Below are 20,477 nucleotides of genomic sequence, written 5' to 3' on the forward strand. Positions count from 1 at the left end.
AACATTTTATAAGTCAAAAAAGCCTTTATTTAGAGGTGACTGTACTTTGTGATAACCGTTTTCATATAAAAACAAAAATTGAGTATTCTATTTAGATGTACTGACTAGTTATTTCAATATTTTACAAATTATTTTCTAAACTTTAACACATCTGAAAAAAAAAGTATATCAATAAAATGGAACAGCTAAACTAAATATGTTAAGATTGAGAAAATGAGCATATAGTAAATACATGACTGAATATGATGCAAGATCGTATGGGTAGAAATTATATACAATGTTCAAGCATCAAATCCCCCATTATCGCTTATATTCTCATATGTGACAGGGATTCGTTCTTAAAGCTCCAACTGCTGTGTAAATGCATCCTTACACACCGGCCATATTCCAGGCTCCTGTCCATGGGTGCTGGTTTAAATTTTTAAGTAAAAGTTTGTTTGTGTTCGAAATTATGGAAAACCTCCCTTATCTCTGAGCACCAGGTGATGAATTTTAACTAATTACATTGATCATAGGATACTGATGAAAATCTGATATGTTATTGATGTTTTAGTCTACTATTTTTAAGTGGGAATGAAATCATAATAGTAATAAATAATAAAAATAATAATAATAATAATAATAATAATAATAATAATCATAATACAATATTATTATTAGTAGTACTAATAGTAGTAGTAGTAATATTAATTATATGTAGCAATAGTAGTAGTAATAGTAATTAGTTGTAATAGTAGAAGTAATAGTAGCAATTAATTGTTGTACTAGTAGTAGTAATAATAGTAGTAACAGAAATGTAGCGTGAGGCAATGAGTGCAAATGCACTAGTTTTATTAGGACAGTGTTTGATTTTCTTAGTGAAAATTTATAAAATTGGATTCTTATGTTACATTTCTGTAACACAGATTCTTGATGCATCCAAAATCACATAATCAAGAAATACCTATATAGAACTGTTTGGAATCCAATGGGTTTTTAATGTCTCATGAATGTTCCAGTTTTATAATTTTAAAATAAGTAACTCCTGTCACAGAGGTCAATGGTGTCAAAAGTGATGCATTAGACTAAATAGAAGTGGGTTTAGAAGTGACACTTACACTAAGCATATAGAAGGTCGTTGGTCCCATTAGTGATGGCAGTGGAAACCTGATAGCAGAGAGTAAATGAGAGTGACAGAAGAGAACGTTTATTAGGCAGTAAAAGAGATGCAGCTTGAAGAATTTTAAGTGAATGGGAGGAGAGAAATGTAGCGGTAGTTGGAGAGATAGACAAGGTCAAAGGGAGGTTTTGTGAGCATAGGTGAGATGAGAGTATGGTTAAATGAAGAGATGAAGGTTCAGTTTGAAGAGATGCAGCTTAAAGAACTTTAAGTGAATGGGAGGAGAGAAATGTAGCAGTAGTTGAAGAGATAGACAAGGTCAAAGGGAGATTTTGTGAGCATAGGTGAGATGAGAGTGTGCTTAAATGAAGAGATGAAGGGACAGGTTGAAGAGATGAGCTAACTGCAAGCAAGCATTAGGGGAGATGGCGGAAAAACGATAAAGAATGGTGTTGAGGAAGCTGATTGAGGGGGGAAGCAGCAGGTTAGCTGAGCAGGAGTAATGGGAGAAGTCCATTTTAATGATGAGGTTAGTGACAAAGATAGGGGCTGTGAGGGAGGAGGGGATAGAGTTGGAGCGGGCACAGGAGGAAGTTTAATGTGGTCATAGGGTTGGTTAACAAGTTGGAAATTAAAGATAATAAACTCACATCAACCCAAAACATTCCTTCTAATGAAACTTGACTTTTCCTTTCTGACACTATTTCCCTTGTAGCTGTCTTTGATAGGGGATTATTTATCACCCACTCTCCTGAATCCATTGATCAGCAAAAATGGTTCTATAGGCTTCCTACTGTTCTCTGAAAGTGCCTTTTGACTAATCCCCCCAGGATTTTCTCTTTTCTTCTCCTACTTTGAAGTTTACACCACCCATCTTTTCTCCAATCACTCACTTCCAGGCCCAGGCTTCCATTTCCTTGTCAGTATTGTAGTCTGGCTCATTAATTTCCTATCCATTAACATACCCACAAATTCTAGGGGATCTCAAACTCCCCATTGGCAACCCAATTGATACTGTCTCCTCTAAACTCCTCACATTTGGTTATTTATTTTGTCTCTCCCAATAAATATCATCTCCCAACTATCATGATGGACACTCCTTTGACCACATTCTCTCTTGTCTCCAATCCATTTTCATCTTTTCCTAATCAGACTTTTCACTCTCCAACCACATGTTCCTATCCTTCTACATTAAACTTTCCTCCCAGCACCCAAATTTATGCACAAACAGCTACACCTAAGAGCACTCAACCCAATCCTATTCTCTGCCTTCTCCTATTATTACAGACAAATAATATATCAGTTCTTAAATCTAAATGAAATCTAGAGATGTAGATATAGGTTTTAGTTCAAATGTAGACAAAATGAACTTTAGGTAACTTACAAGAAATGGTAACAAAAATATTAATAGTGAATGGGCTACAAAGACTCACTTGACTAAAAATAATAATAATAATAATAAACATGAACTATCAAAATTATCTTCATTAATATTCTCAATATTAAAATATTTAACAAATCATATAAATCTTAGATCTACCTCTGACCTGCGCCTTGTCTCGTCTCTTTTAACCATCGCTCACTCCTGCATACAAGACTTCTCCCGTGCTGTTTTCCACTTATGGAATTCCCTACCACACCCAATCAGGTTTTCCCACAGCCTTCAAATCTTTAGACGCTCTTTGAAAACCCATCTCTTATTTAGAGGTGACCTTATCCCCGATAACACTATACACACTAATGCACCTTCACATCTGTCCCAATCTCCACTCTGAACCCCATTTGCTCCTCTTGTTTCAGCTGTGCCCTCTTCCCTTTAGAATTTAAGCTCTCTAATGAGCAGGGTCCTCCATACCCTTTGTTTTCATGTCTGCATTTATTTTGTCTACCTTTTATGTCTGTGTTTTATGTATGTACTGTTTTCCCTACTGTACGATGCTGCGGAGCACTGTGGCACCTTACAAATCTACGATAATAATTAAAATAATAATAATAATAATAATAATAAAAAAAACCAAAACCTTCCTTGGATTCTTATCCAAGTATATCACTGCACAATTCTTGTCACAACTAGAAGAAGAATCATTAGTTATTTGTATTCTTCTCTTAGTATTAGTACGAGTTTCTCTCATTTATACATAAATATTAATAAACTACCCAATCTATATAGGGTGACAGATAATATTATTAATCCCATTAACAATCTATAAGGTTGGACTTGGAAAGCTGAGTATAGGGCTGAACACATTTACATAGAGAAAATCATTCAAATAGCTAATGAGGTTCAAACTATATAAATGTATATAGTATTGTTTTTGGCTTAATTTTTTACTCTGGTTATTTATATACATCTGCTGCTGTCAATGGAATAATATACTAGGACTGTAAAATATTTTACAAATTAGATCTGCAAGTTATCAGAGGGCCAATGGGCTGCACAACAACCCTTTGTTGCAATTACACCTCAATCTGGTTACAGCAGGATGTAGTAGAAGATCCCTGACTCTGCATATCTGGTAATATTGGTTCCTGACTCTGGTCTCTAGATTACAGTGATTTCTGGCACAGTCTATTTGGCTTGGTTTTTGGACACCTCCTTCTGCTGCTTCACGCTACTCTCAGGTACTCCTACTACAGTTACATACTGAGTGCACACTCACGGTTCAGCATTTCTTCCATCCTGTCTGCATACCTGCTTCAAGTGAACTCCGATTATACTGGATAAAACACAAAAGAATACTCCTGGTCGCTGAGTGGACAGATGTCAAATTGACACATCTACTAGGGGTTTACAATCCCTAAAATAACACAATGGTATCAAAAACAACAACAACAAATGCAGCTGTGTATATGGTATCAAAAAAAGATCAACGCACCACATTAACAACAAATTTATTTATTAAAATTACATATATTCAATAAAACAAAATAAATATACACCATATACCACATAGGCGAATTGGTAGAAATCTGTAACAAAAGATGCAATAATCAAAATAGGTCAAATATCTGAGTAAAAAAAGCTGTAAAATATATCCACATAGAAATTTAAAAAAAATATATCAATGCTTGGTTATATGAGCTCACAGATTACTTATGCATAAGTGTGTCCACATGTCATAAATGAAAAAAATTATACTGGAGACCGTTTGCTAATGTGAATCAGTATTAGGGTATTGTTACTCTACATGACCAGTGTGCCAGGGACAGTTCTTCATTACTACTGACTGCTGACTGCCAGAAATGTTCTGCTGCCCCTTGTATCTCCATATTTGTCTGCATATTCCTGCTTTTTGTTCAGCGCTGTTACTGTGTTTCTTTTCTCAATATTGCCAGTTCAGTACTGTCATTATTCTCTCTCTGCTGCTGAGTCTTAATAGATCATTTTAACTGCAACACAACCTCATTCTTCCAGCCAGTGTATTCCTAACAAGCAAACACCATCCAACCTATCTCTTTCTCAGGCTATTAACCAAATTTTATCCTTCCCTTTGCATCCATATCACTTCAGTATTGTGAGTAAATTAGTTCAACCAAAGGACCCTTACTAAAGCCTACAGGGGTGGAACGGTGAGGGGAATAGGCATATGCAAGTAGTCAATGTACAGTAAGGACGTGCCAAGCTAGAGCGAATGCATCAGCGTCCGATAAAATCTTTGGGAATCTCAAAGGTAAGTGTTTTCCTGATGTTTCGCTTGGACCAGCTCCAGGTCGGGTGTAAGAGACAATTATTTGTGATGACAGCTAGAACATGTGTTTGCAACCAGGTGCAACTGCAATCATACATTTCATGTACAGTAGACATTAATAACATCCTAATAAATGTATTTTATGGGGGGGAAATTAGCAAAAACTTTATTTCTTGTTTTTTAATGTTTTTTTTATTAATGACTATAATATTAACAGTTGACCTTAATTAAATAGTTTCTTTTCCATGAGTTCTTTTGAAACTTTATATTACATATATGAATGGGACACTTGCCGCAGTGTATGGTCTGTTAGAGTAGAGCAAACCAAGACCAGTATTCATGAGCAGACAGACGTACCTTTACATCTGCTCCTTGTTGAATACTGACGTGAGTTGGCCAAATATATGTGTGTTTTTTTTTAAAAACGCACAATATGTTCGCTTTCAGTACATTAATGATTCAGGCTCCCTATATCTAGTTGGGTCCCTCAAGGCTAAACCTGTCAATAACAACTTTGATCAGTGTATATAAATTAAATGCATATTTAAATAAGTGTTTGTATTGATCCACTCTCTTACTGGCTTTCTAAGCTTGTGTCCTTCCTGCAAACTAACTGGTTTTGTTCCCCATCTAACTGTCTAGTGCTATTTTTGGAAGTTGTCTCCCCGCTGCTGCCATGGCTTTGAAGATTTTCTCCGTTAATCTGAATGGCCTCAACTCTCCTCGTAAGCGTATCATACTCCTGGGTGCCTGTAGAAGAGAAAAAGCAGACATTGTATTTCTTCAGGAGACTCACCTTACGGGAGCCCATACACAGCTTCAGGATAAGCAATTTTCCCAGACCTTCTTTGCCTCAGCAGATTGCAAGAAACGGGGCGTTGCTGTTTTAATCCATAGTAAGGTTCCCTTTCTTCAGTCCAAAACCCATGCAGACCCAGAATGTCGCTTTCTGATGGTGATCGGCACTCTCCGTTCTGCTCCCGTTACATTGGTATCGGTCTACGCCCCGAATCAGAAGCAAAAGCCTTTCTTCACCAAGCTTTTCAAGCAAATTGAGCGGCTGGCGCAGGGCAATGTTATCATGGGAGGTGACTTTAATGCCACTCTCGATCCGGCACTTGATAGGTCTCCCTCTTCCTCCTCCTGGCGGGGTATCTCCTCCTCTCCTGAATCTTCTAGTCTCTCCACACTCCTTTTACACCATTGTTTACATGATTCGTGGAGACTATGTAATGCGGACGCTAAGGATTATACTCACTTCTCTGCTTCGCATCAACTTTACACACGCATAGACATGCTACACATTTCGCAGTCATTCGCTCATCATGTGATACAGGCAGACATTACTCCCCTCTCCTGGACAGATCATTCGGGCGTATCTATTGTACTAGACCTTCTCAAACCGCCTCCCCAGCGCAGTAGATGGCGTCTAGATGACTCTCTTTTACTAAACAGATCTATTTGTCTAGATATTATGACCTCCATTACCAATTACTTCTTAGATAATTCAACCCCTGATATAACCCCAGGAATTGTTTGGGAGGCGCACAAGGCTACTATACGAGGCCAATTGATTAGTCAATCAGCGGCGGCTAGAAAGAAGGCAGCTGAAGAAGTAGCATCTCTGGAACTTAGACTAGCCTCACTTCTTACGCAGCATCAGACACACCACGACCCGGCCTTACTCCCCAAAATTGCCTCACTGAAGGGACAACTAAATACCATCCTTTCCCGTAGAGCAGCTGTCATCATGCAGAAACTTCAACAGCGTTACTACGACAAAGCGGATAAAGCCGATTCTGTACTTGCCAGAAAGCTCTGGAAAAAAACTTGCCCTGCAACACATTGATAAAATACGTCAGACTCCCTCTGGAAATGTAACGTATGACCCTGCGGGGATAGTTAGAGAATTTAGAGATTTCTACTCTTCTCTTTACAATCTTGATGCTCCCCCCCTCGCCTGGATCCCTTGGCCCCTACTTTATCCGATTACCTTTCATCTACGCCCCTCCCTAGAATTACCACCACGCAGCAATCTCATCTAAATGCAGATATTACTCTGACAGAGGTTATGGCAGCGATCAAGTCCTTGAAGTCTTCCTCAGCTCTTGGTCCGGATGGCCTTACCCCCCAGTACTATAAAAAGTTTACCGAGGTCCTCGGCCCTCACATGGTAAAAATTTTCAACAAGGTACTTGGGGGAGCTTACTTTGATTCCGCCACTACTAGGGCAAACATAGTCGTTATTCCTAAACCGGGGAAAGATCACTCCTTCTGTGCTAGTTACAGGCCCATCTCGTTACTGAATGTAGACCTGAAAATATTCGCAAAGATTCTGGCCTCTAGGTTACTCGACGAAGTAAAAACAGACCTTACATCTTGGTCTCAGCTCTACATCTCATGGATTGGCCGTATTAATGCCATCAAAATGAATATCCATCCAAGGCTGCTGTACTTTTGCCAGACTCTTCCCATCCGCATCCCACCATATGGTTTTAAATTTCTGCAATTTCATGTCTCTAGATTTGTCTGGTCAGGTAGACGGCCCCGAGTCCGACTCAAGGTGCTACAGAGGTCCCCGCGGGGCGGAGGCTTGGGGATTCCTGACTTCCGAAGATATTATCTCTCTGCCTAGCTCGCTCAGTGTGTCTTGTGGTCTGGTCCGACGGAAGCCAGAGTTTGGTCCAAAATCGAGGCTTAGGGTCTGGTATTGCTTTCTTTATCTTCTCTCCTATGGCTTCCAAGATCTCGTCGCTCTAAACGACCGGTGCTTCATCCAGTAGTCGCACATTCTCTATCCACTTGGGATTCGTCTTCCCAGAAATTTGCTTTGTCTCCCCTTCCCTCCCCGGTTATTCCGCTATTTAACTCTCTATAATTTCCTCCAGGTCTCCATCATAGCGCATTCCAGCCATGGTATTCGCGGGGAGTCACTTACCTTAATCATTTATCCACATCGGCAACTTTTCCTCAGTTTTCTGAAATTCAATCACATATCCACATTCACTCAAAACACTTCTATCAGTTCTTACAACTCCGCCACTTTCACAGTGTTATTAACGATTGTCTTCTATCCCAAACCCCTCTCCACATTTGAAACCCTCTGTTTACACCAATCTTCAACCAAAGGGCTAATTTCAACGCTCTACTACGAACTTGCTCCTTCCTCTTCAACCTCTGCGGCCTCTCATGAACTGGCCTGGGAGCGGGACCTTGGTGAGGAGCTCTCGGAGGAGGAATGGTCTGACATTTACGAAAAGGCCGCCTCTAGTTCCACCTGCGTTAGAATCAAGGAGAACGTCTACAAAGTGCTATACCGATCGTACTATGTGCCTTCGTGTCTATGCAGTATTCTACATGACTCATCTGATCGGTGTTGGCGAGGGTGCTCCCAAGAAGGCACATTCCTCCACATATGGTGGTCATGCCCAAAATTATCAGGCTTCTGGGTTGAGATTAGAGGCCTGGTTAGTGCAATTCTTCAGGTGGACATTCCCCTGGAACCCAAATTCTTTCTACTCCCTCTGGGGGCTCCCTCGGCATCCCGACATTAGAACAAACTGATTAGGCACATTGTTTCGGCAGCTACTTGCGAAATAGCGGCAGACTGGCGTATGCAATCCACTCCCTCCATGCAGTCCATAATCAATAGAGTCTGGCAGACTCAACGGATGGAGTATTTGACCAGCATTATTCGGAACACTTCGAGAGCTATCCCCAAGGTTTTAGATCCATGGCTAGCCTTCTTTCAGACGTGCCCACCCTTTACATAACCCAGTTCTAATACCTCACTTCTTTCTTGGACTTCCCTCCTTTTACAGTGGATCTAGTCACCTCTTATCTTTCTTCCTTTTCTTCCTTTTCTCTCGCTCCTTTCTTTCTCTATACTTTCTCTTTCTTTTTCTCCTCGCTCACTAAAAACTTTGGGTCATTTGTTATTACTACATTTAAAGGTACGTTTGACTAATGTGTTTCGCATGTTCTATGCTGATCATTGATTTGATCACTATTTCTTTTAACTGTACTCTTTTTGTCAATCGTCTCTTATTGTTGTATTGACCTTGTAAAATAAAACTTTTAAAAATAAATAAATAAATAAGTGTTTGTAAAGACTCTCTTCCAGAGCACTCCCAAACAAACTTGGCATTCAAATGGAGGGCACCAAAATTTCCAAAATCTTTATGCATTACCACGACATGTGCCAAAAGAAGGAGTTCTTACACTTAGGACAATATATATTATTTCACCTAACCAACCTAAATAGTCTAAAAGGGGTGAGATAAACTCTATGCAAAATTTATAGATATCACCATTTATTTATATAACGCCACTAATTCCGCAGTGCTGTAGAGAACTCACGTCAGTCACTGCCCCATTGGAGCTTACAGTCTAAATTCCTTAACATACATACACACAGAGTGCCTGAGTCATTAAGGAAAGTAAGGGAAGAAAAGAGGTAATTTTTTTCCGGGACAAACCATGTCACAATGCAAGGGGTCCAAATTAGTTTATTATTTTTCACAGAAGTTAAATACTGGCTGTTTTTTCAACTAGCACAAAAATACTTGATAGCTTAATTTTACACTGAATTTTAAAGTTGATCTAGAACATGCCCTACCCCAATTATAAATCTGTCGCCACATTTAAAATTTACCTCCGCAATGCAGCATGGTTTTGCCCAGGTGTATAGTTACTCATTGTTTATGCTTTCCTCTCCTTAATGATTCAGGCCCAGAGAGAGAGACTAGGGTCAATTTGATAGCAGACAATTAACCTTCTAGTATGTTTTTGGGAGGAAACCGGAGCACCTGGAGGAAACCCACGCAAACACAGGGAGAACATACAAACTCCACACAGAAAACGCCATGGTTGGGAATCGAACTCATGACCCCAGTGTTATGAGGCAGAAGTGCTAACCACTAAGCCACCGTGCTGCCCATATATTTGATGAACACAGGAGTATAGTCATGCACACAGGGAAGTCTAACTAAGGGAATGTTAATTGAGCAGTTACATGAATGTCTAAAACAATATGGATTTATTAGTCGCAAACAATTGTAACAATTAAAAAAAATGTTTAAAAAAATTCGAAATGGCATAAAACAGGTTATGACCCCTTTCTCCATAAGATGCCAATGCTGCTACAATGTCAGGCTTGGTGCAGTGTCGTAACTATACATTTTGGTGCCCTGGGCGAGACAGGGCACTGGCGCCCCCCATCTAAGGAGGGGGGTGGGGGGGGTAGGAGGATAGGAAGAGAGAGAGATTTTAACTTACCAAAGTTTGATGCTCCAGGCGTTAAGTTCCGCCGTGGAACGCATGTGCGTTCCACTGACAGGAAGTTCGGCATTTGGAGCGTAGTTTGGCGCCCTGGGCGACGGCACCGCCTGCACCACCCTCGTTACTGCACTGGCTTGGTGACAGCAATCATGTAGGACAGCTTTTCTTTATTGATGATCAGCTGTTAACATATGTTGGTCCTTCATCTTGTTTATACAGTTGGCCTTTATAGTAGATTTTCCCCAAAAAATTTATCTTCAATCCCAAAAATCTCAATAATTAACTGTATTTTGTGTATCTTGTAGGATAATTGACTGATCTCTGGTTCTGGGAAGTCCTCCCCTCTAATTCAGGATTCTCCCGGATATTCAAGGAGAGTAGTCAACTATGCTGTTCCCTGAGCTATGCTGTGTCTGGGTCCATAAATTGTGAAGGACATGTTTTATACTCAATGATCAGCTCACAGTGAAATCTTACAGGAATAAACTTTACTTGAACATTGCAGAGCGTACATCACAAAGAGACTAACAGACAACACACACTTTGACCAGCAAGAAGGAAGTGTACAGCAGAGAGAGAGACTACACGGTAAGACAGAAATAGCACAATTTGCAGAGCGCCATCTGCTATGCTTTTAGTAATATCTCTCCAGAATGATTTAACCTACAGCTATTGCTAGATTCTAACATGCACTGAAATATTCTATTAATGAAACATTTATAGAACTCTATATTTTTACATTGGACACATAGAAATAATGGGAAATCAAGAATAGAAATCAAATGACTTAATGACTTTTGTAGAGTGGAGTCTTATTTTATTCTGCTATTTTATCTCTAATGATAAATACAAGTAACTGTAATGTTCCCAAATCTTTATTTTCAATTTTGCATTACATTAGGAGCCCAATGACTTCATTATATTGTCAGTAATGTGTTATGTTTTATCAAATTCATGTACCAGTCACTGTACAATTTTCTATTCATCCTAACAGTAGCAGAACTATTTTTGTACTAGAAATGAAACCTACAACAGATGTTCCCTTTGCAAGCAAAACACTCTAACAAACGTGGAAGTCCTTGATAAAATTATGTTATTTGGACAATAAATATAAGCAATTTTCTAGCGAACATATTGATTAATATTAAGTACTAAATACTACATCTGTGAAAAAACATATTTTAACTTACATTACTTTAACAACAGTAAAATGTTGGTAGTTTATGTGTTTTTGCTGTTCTTCTACACTAATATTTTATCAAATATGAACATTATGTGATACCCTGGTGTAGTCTAGCTTTACATAGTGGAATGCTGATATATCACTGATAACACTGTATTTGGCATGATATCTATACTGCAACTTTAGTACAGATCAGTCTTTTTTAAAACATTTGAATCATCTATATAGTGAAATAGTACTAATTAGAGAGATTATCTGTTATGATCTGCCTTGTTTCTTTGTGTGTATTTTACCCTATGTTATTATTTGCCTTGTTTCCCTGTGTGCACATTACCCTGCAGTATCTGTGATTTTCCAGAGGAGCTGCTGTTCGGCCGTTCCTACTATCAGGGGTTAACTAGCACTGCTAGTTAATTATCCACACCTGTCTGTGGCCTATATATGCCTGCCTTTTCCAGAATCTTTTGCTGGTCATTGAAGTTCCTAGCCTGCTCATGTGTCTCTGTTCCTGGATTACCTGCATGTTTCTGGCTACTACTGCAAACTGGTTTAAGTTAAGTTATTTGCTGCATTTCATTATTATTTACCTGTTGTTTGCCAAGATCTGGAAATCCGTTGTTCCATTCAGCCTGAACTGTTTACTGTTTATTCTGCCTTCCCTGGATTATACTTTTCTGCAATAAACAGTTTAAAACGTTTATTTCACGTGTCTAGCGCCATGGCTGTAATTAAGGAATTGGTTTTGAACAGAACCCTAACATTATCATTACACATTTGAGGGATTATCATATTTGCATGGCAAAGAATGGGTTTCAGTTGTGATGATCTGGGACATTTGCTCCATGGTACACTACAGAACATGAACCAAAGTGTACTCTATCTGAAGTTTGTCAACTAGAGTTACACTTCTGCACTTTGTGGAATCCACGAGGATGTCAACATCAGTTACATTGACCGGGGTTATGGTATTAGATTTACTCATAAAACGCCCTTATTGTCAGTTCACTGCATCATAGAAAAGTATCACAAAAATGAAATATTCTAGTGAAATATATATGCATGGGTATGTTTCTGTAGCTGGACAAGTGGGAAATAATCATCTAGAATGATTTCAATATTTAGATTTCTCTCTCCACCCTTTTATCCATGAAGCATTAAAACTAGGTGTGCCTTTGAAGAGCTGCTATGCAAATATTAATCACTTGCATTATAGTATACCCTACACTTAGTATATTCATTAAACTTACACTAGTCATTAGTAAACATGTTATATTAAAATAAATAGTACCAGTACTGTTTCCTGCAGTTATAAGGGCCATCTTACTAAGAATACAATGATTGACCCTCATTGCACCAAAAGGTAGTTCACTAAACATTCGTGGGCTATCGATGTCTTGCATGCGAAAGTTGTGTCTTCTTCTTCTGTGAAATCATGTGCCTACTTTTCTGCATTTCCAAGGAACACAAACGTAGTTTGGTGCTAGAAGATGGCTTTAATTACATATTTGAATAATATTTTGGAATTAAAGATAGGGGAAATTGGACATACATGAACAATGTACCATACTATCAAGATTACAATCGTGAAATACTAGCACAAAAAAGAAATGAGAAACTAATACAAAAGATGTATAGGAAAGAGCTACTTTACATCAATTGTTACGATTGGCACACAAATGTATTTAATTGGTGTAAGAATACCAGCCACGAATCTAGCCTTTGGCATATGCATACTTTTAAAAATAATCTTCACATTGATGAGACTAGGCCACAACATCCCCTTCATCTACTAATAAATTCCTTAATTTGGAGTCTTTTTAAAGTCTTCTCGAGTCTCATAGAAATTATTATGATTCAATTGATACTAACTTTAGGCAGTAGTGCTCTATCTACATATATAATGTGATCTGTAAGCACCATTAACACTACATCTAAGGCTTACATTATAATGATATTTATTGCTTACATATTGCTTATTTTTATCACAGTGCTACTTACTTCCAGGAGAAAACTACTTGGTTTGTGTAGCTTTCAGAGGCACAACATGACTGGACAAGCTTCTTAGTCCTGAGATTCACTTGTTGTGAGGGTCAGAGTTGAAGTTGATGGGTTGGAGAAAGTAGAATCATGAGGGATGAAGCCAAAGTCAATGGATTGGAGAATTTAGAATCATCAGGGATGACACCAAAGTCCATAAACAGTACTCTTGAAACACCAGCGGAGAAACAAAATTCTACTTTTGCTCATGCAGATTGAGAGGAGTCAGAAACTATTTAGTTTATTTGTAAGTGGTGTCAGTTTAATCTAGTGTACATCATTGTACAGGAATGTGACACATCACCATTTATTTATTTAGCGCCACTAATTCCGCAGCGCTGTTCAGAGAAGTCACTCACATCAGTCCCTGCCCTATTGGGGCTCACAGTATAATTTCCCTAACACAGACAGACAAACACGCACACACACACACAGACTAGGGTCAATTTGCTAGCAGCCAATTAACCTACTAGTAAGTTTTTGGAGTGTGTGAGGAAACCGGAGCACCTGGAGGAAACCCACACAAACACAAGGAGAACATACAAACTCCTCACAGATAAGGCCATGGTTGGGAATTAAACTCAAGACCCCAGTGCTGTAAGGCAGAAGTGCTAACCACTGAGCCACCATGCTGCCCACATCCTAACTTATATGTGTAGAAATAAAGTTGTCCAGAATTTACGTACTACATTAGAAATCAGACAACATTCTTCCTGCATGCTATGAAAAATGCATTTGCGTCTTTTGCATAAAAACATGATTTGTCTAGGTACAAATTTGCAACCTTTAGCTGGATGTTAAATGAGAACAGATAATATATGTATGTTAGTAAATATATGTACTCTTATTATAATTACACCTGCACCTGATAGATAAAACCTGATGAATAAATTAAGGTTGTGTGTAAGATATATAGGGGCATATTCAATTTCCGATCCCGATCCGTTACCGCAGAAAATGCGCACTACTGCTGGTAATACAGTACCGCAATAACGCGGATTTTCGTATGTAGCCCTATGGGCTGTGAACGAAAATCCACGTTATTGTGGTACCGCGGATTAGGTTCGTGACCCGTTCCGGCGCGATCCCGCGGATCGGGATCGGAATTGAGTATGCCCCATAGTGTTGATTTAATTGTTACATTTGAAAAATAGCAAATTTTTCCCAAAAATGATGAACTGCTGCAATATAGTTTTAACTGAGGCCCCTTCTCTTCCTCTGTTCTGAAAAATTTCTTGAAAATTAAAAAAGAAAAAATTCTACTGATGAGTCCACTAAATTAATATTTAGTTTCACCATAAGTCTCCTAACATTCTCTGAAAAAGATTTGCTAAAAATGCACAATAACATTGTGTTATCACATGCTCAAGTCTTGACACGAAAAAATGTGTTGAGAATATTTCTTAAAAATTTCCAAAGACGGAATATAATGTTCTCCTTAAATACCCTTGTATGCCTTTGAAAATTATAGCATAAATTTGAGTGACAAATGGCAAAGCATAACAGGCAGATATAAATTCATAAATCATCAATGCCATCATATTAAGCCGTGTACGTCCTCTGCTGCCAATCGTGTCCCTGTTTCTCTATATCTGCATAAACAATATGTTTCCATTAATAAGAAGCCACAATAAATTGGGGTTTGGGAACTTATTTCAGACGTGACATGAAAGTGAACCATTATTTAATGTAAAAAAAGTGTTTGTTTTTTTCTATGCAAACTATTCAAACAATTCTGAACAAAACTACAAATGTGAAAACATTATGGAAAGTTTTGAAGATTCATTTTGAGTACTATGTTTACCAGATGGACTGGTATTTGTGTATTTCTAGGACTATACTGCATGAGAATTTCACAGCATAGATATGCTAAAAACACCTTGGGCTAGATTTACTAACAGGCATGTTGGTAAAACCACCGATTTTTGGCGAGTTTGCCGGCGGTTCACCCATCGCCGGATTTACGAACGGTCAAACCGCCGTCCAAATGGCCAGAAATGACTTTTTCCAAAACCACCAATTTAGAAATCGCCATGACGATTTGAACAATGTTGAACATACAAACAGCCGGATTTACTATTGAGGGGTTTGTCAAACCACTGGAAAAGCGCCATTCAAACTACCAAAATAAAAGAGCTGCTTGTCAGCGGCGAGATTGCTCAAACAGCATGCTGTCAGTGCTCCGGCAGCTGTCAAAATAGTAAAGAACAGATAAAAGTGTTTTAAACAAAAAGTGTGGGTTCCCCCCTCTACTCATGCTTAACCCTACTGCTGCCTGACTACTGCTGGTTCCGTGAAAATCGGGGAAAAATTTAGCGTGGGGTCCCCAAGATTTTTACCTAAACAGCACTAGGCAAACCAGCCGGGGTTGGAGGCACTATAGCAGGGGGGAAATGCAGCAGGGGTCCCCCTGCCATAATGACTGTTAATGAACCCCAGACTGTTCAGTGCTGGGATTCCCTAGGGAGTGGAGTCTGCCGAAACCCTCCCCCCCAAGAGACACCCAGACCAGTGCTGATAGTACTAGGGCTCTTCCTACTACCCCTGGGCTGTGGGTAGCAGGGTAATATCGGCGGAAAATAGTGAAAAAATTAATGGACGCCATTTTGTTTTGTGGAACTACAAGTCCCAGCCAGCCAGGTTACCCTAAATAGTGTGGGCATGCTGCTGCTGCTTGTATAACTACAAGCACCAGCATACCCACGGCAGCCAGGGCATGCTGGCACTTGGAGAACCATAAGTGCCAACATTCCCTGACACCCACAGCTGGCTGGGACCTGTAGTTTCACAAAAGAAAATGTTTACAAAACCACCACACCCTCATTAACACCACTAGGATTTATAAAAATAATAAACCCACAATAAATACAGTAAACACCCTCATTTACAATATATATTTTTATTAAAAATAATAAATTCCCTGATACTCACCGAAGAAGTTATCTGTCTTTTGTCAGCAGCTTTCAATCCAAAAATGGCTGTCACAAATGTCCAAAATAAATTTGTATCCAACAGTCCAGCTTGCCCCAGTCCCCAAGTTATTTATACTTCCAAATGTCTTTGCTTGTGTGTGACAGGTGCTATTGTAACGAGATAATCAATGTTATTCACTTCACTTGTCCTTGTTTTAATGTTGTGCATGATTGCTGTATGTTTCAAGTATTAATTTGATACATGGCACATCACCCTCATGGTGCCAGAGAATTGCAATGTGAAGCTTTATGAGAACACATTGCATTGTGTTGCAGAATTTCCCAAAGCATTTAGGGGCTGATACAGAGTTGGCCGCAAATGGGAGTAAAAACAAGTACAAACAAATTGCATTATTTGTCAATATGCATAGCTGTACTTATCTCGAGAAGGGACTGCTTCTGCATCAGCAACATATGCACTTGGTTTATGATAAGTCATTAACATCAGAGTGTATTTGTACCTGCCCTATATTAGGTGCAAAAAATGCACAGTCTATCAGGCATAAATGTGTGTTTTGGCAGGCCTGGTGAGTCGCATTTACGTAAACACACCTCTACTCTACTCTGCCAATGTTAAAAGACCCTAACCTTCCCTGTCCCACTTCTGCAGACACAGACAGGCCCACTTTCTGGGCATGCACAGAATGATTTCAAGCAATATACACTTTGAAACCTGGCCTATTTTACACACTTATGCCCCTCTCAATTACATTTCTTTAAGATGCAATTCCCTTCTCTGCCACCAGATGTCACATTAAAGCAATTGGTGTGCGCATGCATGGGAAGCCCCATTAAAAGAATGTCAGAAACTGCATAGTAAATAAATAAACAAAAAATGACAGCATATCCCTTAATCTATAAAATCATAACCAGTACCAGCACTAGACAAGTAGGACTGGTCACATTGGACCAGAGAAATTAGCCACATGTGATCTCCTCCTTCTAACTCCTAAAAAAACAAAAGCCTAATAGTGGTATTTGGTGGCAGAGCCCTCATATACAGTACACTGGACTGCGGGCTTCAGTATTAAAGGGCTGAGGCCCCTTCTGTGCCAATAGTGGACATACGTATTTCACCTCTGGATATGGTTTCCTAGCCCACACACACAGACTACCTACTTCACAATAACCCACCACACCATGAGGTTACCTGGCGACATGCAAAGGAAACAATTTAAACAATGAGAAACTTTGAATTGTTTCAAATTTCATGCAAACAATGTCCATAATATTCATACAGTAATATACAGTACTATAGCGGCCGGGTCATGTGTGATGTCTTAGGATAGCTCATAGAGAAAATTGTGTAAAAAAAAAATCTTAGTCACCAGTGAACATTTTGTTCAGTGATCATTGTACAGCTATACACTTTGCGGTCATATTTAAAAAAATATCACTCAGCAGGTACTACAGCATCTATGTATTTCTGTTGAAAAATATGTATCTGTATACAAGGGTGAAGTTCCTCCTTTCACTTCTGTTTTTGATCACTCTATGTAAGCGTACCTCTTTATTACAGCCAACCCTGTTATCGCTTACTACTCACACTGGCACACCCTGGTAGCTGCACCAATCTGCCATCTGAACCACTCTAGCTCATTCTTTTCCAACTGTTTTCTTTTTCCAGTAGATCGTATGGTCTCTCATGAGAGAGCCGTCTCTGTATTTTTTTTTTCATGCCTGTATTTGTATTGTTCGCCTTACATCTCACTATTTGGTGTATTGTGCTGCAAAGCATTGTGGCACCTATATCATCTGTATGCTCATACAGTCTACTGTATGTTCTGTCTGGTCAATATGTCTACTGTACTGGTAAGCAGGTTACAGGAAATCTAAATGCAATGTCCTGTAAAAAGCACATATTGTTCTGCAAAATACTGTACATGAAAAGATGTTCCACTTTATCAATCACATGTTTATTTACAATGTCCAACACAGTACAGCACAAATGTAATGTGGCTTCATAAACTGACCTATTTATTTGATAATCATAACCGGTTTATATTTGCTGCCTCACAGCACTGGGGTCATTGGCTTACTTCCCACTAGGGTCCGATCTGTATAAGGTTTGTATGTTCTCTCCATGTTTACGTGGGTTTCCTCCAGGTTCTCTGCTTTCCTCCTACACTGCAAAGACAGGTTCATTGGCTTATGACCACAATTAACCATAGTGTATATTTCTGTGGTGGTAAATGACACATGTGTCATATGTGGTGAATGACTTGTTGGTAAGCTGGGCATGTCTATGGTCACTTATAATTCTTTAGGCGCAATTACAGTTCAAATTCTTTATTACCATCAACTGGCTCTTGGAATCCTTAGTGTATCATTAGTGTTCCTTATTTTTTTCTTCTTTCCGTAATCATTACAAAAAGTACTATGGTTTATGGACAAGTGCTCCCTGTAATTTGACTATGAGTAACATCTTAGCCCTAGAACTATTGTAGACCAGTTTGTGAATCCACGCCATTTTCAAATAACAGTTGCACCTAGCGGAACACAAATTTATTAAGAGTACCTACGTGATCAACCAATTAGAGTAGATAACATCTGAACAGATGAAGCATGGAAACAAATACTCTGATTGGCTAAACATGTGTTGACCCCTTCAACTTAAAAGGATTCATTCATTATCCTTTTCGGCTCCACTAGGAGCAAGATACATATATCTGACCTGATCTTTTTTTTCCTATGGTCTATGAAAAACTCTTATCAATTTAGAAGTTTAATAAAAAAGTTAAATGAGGTGTTTTGCTCTTGTTTATAATATTTTTAAAGCTATACATAACAACTGGCCCTGACTTATGTTTGCTGGCTATTGTAGTTCCACAAGTTCCAATACGCCCTGATAAGCTGGACAATAAAGACAGTACCACTAGCCCATTTCAGTCTAACAAATTAAACACACTATGAGCTAAGCAACCCTCATAGAGGTCTGGGGAGAGGCAATCCAAGGATTCCACATAGTCCCATACAGGGGGTTTATAACAATTATTTTCATGGCATAAAAGATAATGTGGGTTTATCAACTAGATCCAATTGACAGAGTGAGGAAAGGTTATACCAGGCAGACTAAGATGTCAGTTTATAAAATTACGAGGACTCCCCCAAGCATTTAGCTATAATAGAACATATCAATGGACCAAATAAATTGTTAAGCAGTACATATCACATACTTTGAATGTATTATTTAGCAGGTCCCTCATGACACATCTGCAGCCTTTCATGTTACTCTAATTTATATATAAGTTAACTTAAAAGAAATTATACTTAGTGGAAAAGATTTATGTGCTCTGGAATCCAGGGGTAAATCTGAACACTGAAGTATACAGATCCCTTAAATTCTCGTGATCATCATCAACATTTATTTATATAGCACCAGCAAATTCCTTTGCGCTTTACAATTGGGAACAAACATTAATAAGACAATACTGGGTAATACATACACAGAGGTAAGAGAACCCTGCTCGCAAGCTTACAATCTATAGGACAATGGGAGTTTGAAACACAAGGGCCTGTGCTACATCATACTGCACAATGGACCAGCTAGAATGCAAAGGTAAAAGTAGTGAGTGGGCTGTGTGTGTGGCAATGTTGGTCAGAGAGTTGTTGTCTTGTGTTAGCTGTGTAGAGGGTGGTAATAGGGTATTCTAGGGAGATTAAGATGGTGGTTGAGGAATATCATAAACTTGTCTGAAGAGGTGGGTTTTCAGAGAACGCTTGAAGGTTTGAAGACTAGAGGAAAGTCTTACTGTGCAAGGGAGGGAATTCCACAAAGTGGGTGCAGCCTGGAAAAAGTCCTGTAACCGAGAATGGCAGGATGTGATGAGAGTGGAAGAGAGACGTAGATTTTGTGCACAACGGAGGTGTCGAGTTGGGAGATATTTTGAGATATTGTGATCTAGTAAAGCAAATGTAAATAGTGATAGATTGTAATTTGTATGTACTTTATTCATAATTTCAGCAAGGCTACTGTTAGAGCAATGGGAGGAACTCACATCCTACACTGATAAGCTTTAACAATAGTGCAACAGTCTTTTGGTACTTGGAGTCCTGTATCAGCACTGGTCTGTATTATGTCCTGTACACTAAATGCACAAGGCATTGAAGTAAGTTGTTGGCAATTCTATCAAAGAAAATGATAATATAATTAATGAGCTATTACATATCACTGTCCTCAGTGATGTCCCATCATGATCTCTCACTCTCAGGACAGG

The sequence above is a fragment of the Mixophyes fleayi genome, chromosome 1, assembly GCF_038048845.1.
Source record: "Mixophyes fleayi isolate aMixFle1 chromosome 1, aMixFle1.hap1, whole genome shotgun sequence".
NCBI classification, from domain to species: Eukaryota; Metazoa; Chordata; class Amphibia; order Anura; family Limnodynastidae; genus Mixophyes; species Mixophyes fleayi.